Genomic DNA, 3,870 nt, shown 5'->3' on the forward strand with positions numbered 1-3,870 from the left:
GTTACTGTCGTACTTACTTCCTATACTGCTCCCTCCTTCCATGCCACTGCTACTCTGGCCCCACCGTGGTCCTTTCTGCCTCTCTGTCTACCTGGGGAACTCTTGTTCCTCCTCAGACCTGGCCCCGAATCTCCCCTTTGAGAAGCCTTCCCTAAACCCGGATCCTTTCTCCTCGTTGCATCAACACTTAACTTTTTAAAATTTTAAGCGTCTGCTTATCTGCCTGGCGTCCACACCAGCTGGAGAGCAACTCTAGGGCAAGACCGTGTGTAAACCGTTTCCTCATTCCCAGTACCCCTGCATCCCTGGGGCCAGCCCCCAATAGCCACATCATAACTGTCTGATGAAAAAATAATTGAAAGAATTAATGATGCATGATAAAAAGTGCAATAAAAGAAGATTGATATAAAGTCCTAAAATGTGGCAGGTGCAATGTAGGGTCAGACCAAGCAGAAACTGGCAATGGTGGTTGCTTAGAGCCCAGGCCACACGGAGGCCGTGTTGTGAGACCCTGTGGGCAGTGGTGGTCAGGGAAGGCTTCCTGGAGGAGGGGGATGGGAGTGGCTAGCCCAAGCTGGCTCCAGCTGGCTCCAAAGGTGTCAAGCACTATGGGATTGGCAGCTGTGGCCCCGTGGTCTGCCCTGGGTCATTCTGCTTCCACTTTGGGGCCAGGGGAGCTTGGCAGGGTATAAACCTCCTCTCTGGTCCGGGGGAAGGGCCCGGATGTGAGACGGTGGTGGTGAGGACCAGCCCCATCCCAGAGACACACGGAACCTCTTAGAGTGGATTTCACGCCTCGGCCCTAATGTGGGCCGTCTCGGCTTTGGTTCGGAAAAACAGACGTCTCGCTCTGGTCGCCTGAAACCAATTGGAAACAATCCTTCCCTCCCTGCCCCTCCCCCAACATGTGTGGCGGCCAAAAGCAAAGCAGAACAGAAAGGCGAAGGGGTTCAGGACCCCACTCCCTGCAGTGGGCAGAGAGGCCCCTTCCTCTCAGGTGGGTGGGAGCTGGGTCGTCCAGGCCTGTGCCACACACACCTGCCGGTCTCTCCAAAGCACCACTCCCTGTCCACTTGCCTGTCAAAGCCATGCTCGCTGTCAGTGTTGGGGACAGACAGCCTGCAGGTCGCCCCCATCTAGAAAGCCGGAGCTCTGCAGCCTGGCATGGGAGGCCCCCGCCTTCTGCCCTGGCCCTGTCCCCACTCCTCCTGCTCAGCACCCTGCCCCGCCAGTGGTCTCCTCATGGTCACTATGTGGGGCTTCGGGCCCACTCGGTTCCCTCTACTGCCTAGGTGACCTTAGCCAAGTCCTTGCAGCTCTGAGCCTCAGTTTCCTGGTCGGTAAAATGGGGAGAGTGACAGTGACTTCCAGCTTGAGTGGAAGGGGTGGCCCAGACGAGAGGGAGGGCAGGAAGGTGGAAGGGAAGGCAGGAAGGAACATTTGGGTTGTCTCTGCTCTCCTGGGCCACCCCCACAGGAAACTCCCTGGACCCCATGGCCCCCGTGGATGTCTGTCGCTGCAGGACTCTGTTGGGTTCAGCACTTCCCACACACGCCTGGTTAGAGTTATGTGTCTGTCTGTTTCAGAAAAAGCGCAGCATCGGAGGCCAAAGGTCTGGCTGGGTTTGAGCCCTTGCTCTGCCACCGTGGCCTCTCGAGATGGGCAAGGCGTCCCGCACGCCGGCGCCGGCCCCAAGTCCTCATTCACGAGCGGGATGGTTACAATCACACCCACCTCCCAGACTTCTTATGGGGTGCAAATGGGATTCCTGCATGTGAAAGCACTTTGGAAACTATAAAAAGCCCTTGGTCATGTTGCTGCTCTCTGTTTCTGGTTTGATGCAGGTTTCCTGTGGGAAAGTCCTGCTTCTTGCTGGAGCAGGGTGGTTGAGCCAGCAAGGCGTGGCTGCAGGTAGCTGCCCAGTGGGTTAAGGTTAAGGGTGTCGAGGTGGAAGCAGGCCCAGGAGCGCTGTCCCCAGGGGCACAAATGGCCCGTGGGAGCTCTCGTGGGGGAGGTGGCAGCGCCGACCCCGTGGAGTGATTCCCGCCCGCTCCCCGTTTAAAGACATCCAGATGGTCTCTTGAAGTTACCCAGGAAGCTGGCTGCCAGACATGAGGGCTCCGAAAGGAGGTCCAAAGAGACATGACCAGAGGACACGAGAGGACACATCTGATCGCCGAAATGAGAAAACAATCGAAACGCTGGATCGCCCAAAGCCCAGTTAGAAACCGTCAAAATATAAACACCCACTGGTAGACAGAGCAGAGCGATCAGATTGTAAAACGGAGTGCCAGAAAAATGCTAAATAATTGAATTATGAAAATTCATTTTTGAAAATGAAGGAAAAAGGGCAGCCTGGTGCGGCAGGCGGCGGGGAGAGGACTGGCTTGGGAAGCGTGTTTCCTGAGCGGCACGCCCAGGCAGGGCTGCGTCTGTGCCACCCGGCGCCCTGTGCCAGCCAGAGGCCGGGCCCGAGCAGGCATCGTCAGATCCCCAGGGATTTGTTATCTTGAAGACAACGGGGACAGTCGGGGAATTCTGCAGCCAGCAGTTTGGCTGTGGGGTGCTCCTTAAAGCAAGCAGCTAGGCAGGGAGAAAGAACCCCGTGAATTTAAAGAGACGGCATCTCTAAGGAGTTGGTGACTGCTTGGACGCTGTAGACGGAGGGTCGTGGGAGGGTGGTTGAGGACAACCCCACATTTTGGGATCAGGAGATGGGGTGGGTCGGGAACAAGGAAGATCAGGCTTGGGACAGAAAAGGCTGGTCTCAGTTTGGGGCTTACAGCGTCTGACGAGGGCCAGCCAGGGGATGCGTCTAGGGGAAGCTGGGTCCATACAGGCGGGGTTCAAAGCAGAGTCTAGACCGAAGATTCAGCCTTGGGAGTCATCTGAGGTTGAGTTCCTCAGAAGTAGACCCTGAGATGCCGATTTTTATGCAAATGATTTATGAAGAAAGAGCTCCCAGGGGAGACTGAACAGGAGGGGGACACAGGACAGGAAAGGGAGGAAGTTAACTCCAAGCGTGATTTCGGCAGCGTCCTGGGGGGTCCGACCCCAGGAGGCGCTGGGGAGTGTGTGTGACGCTTCCTGACCTGGGGCCAGCGAGTTTTTCCTGCGCCAGCGGCCGGTCAGGCATCAGCGGATGGCCAGGGACTGCCCCTGCCGGGGCTGGGAAAAGTATCCCGACCCTGCAGGTGCAGGGAAGCCTGGGCCAGTAGCCCAAGGGCCGTCCTTCGAAACAGGGCCACTGTGCTGGCTGTTGGCAGGGACACGGAAGTGATCCAAGGCTTGCGACGTGCGGGACATGCCTCAGCATCGTCAGTGGCGTGTTGAGGCCACTGGAGCTGGGCGGATGGGCTGGCTGGGGAAAGAGCAGAGCGGGGAGAGGACAGGGTTGGGGTGGTGTCCGGGGGACCTGGCTGGAAGGGCCTTGAAGGCCACCTAAGCCAGTCCCCCATCTGATGCCAGGATCCTTTCCCCTATGCTGCTGGGCTGGCGTTGGTTACAAGTGACTGACCCTCGACTCCATCTTAATTAAACAAAAAAGGGAATTTACTGGCCTGGGGAGTGGGCCGTTCAAGGGTGTGGCCAGGTGCAGGGGCAGAAATGACGTCACCGGGTTTCTCTCACTTCAGCATTGGCTCTGCCGCTCCGGGCCTGCGGGCGTCCCGGGGGCGCTCTCCCCGCGAGTCGGGAGGGCTGGCGTGTGGCCACCCTGGGCCTTATCCTGAAATTGCCAGCACGGAAGGAGACCGTCTTCCTTCCAGCTGTCACATATCAGACCCCAGAGAAGACTGATTGCCCCTGCTGGGGTCACGTGCCTGTCCCTGAACCAATCACCGTGGTGCTTTCTATCCCGGAAGTGCCATT

The sequence above is a fragment of the Microcebus murinus genome, chromosome 19, assembly GCF_040939455.1.
Source record: "Microcebus murinus isolate Inina chromosome 19, M.murinus_Inina_mat1.0, whole genome shotgun sequence".
NCBI classification, from domain to species: domain Eukaryota; kingdom Metazoa; phylum Chordata; class Mammalia; order Primates; family Cheirogaleidae; genus Microcebus; species Microcebus murinus.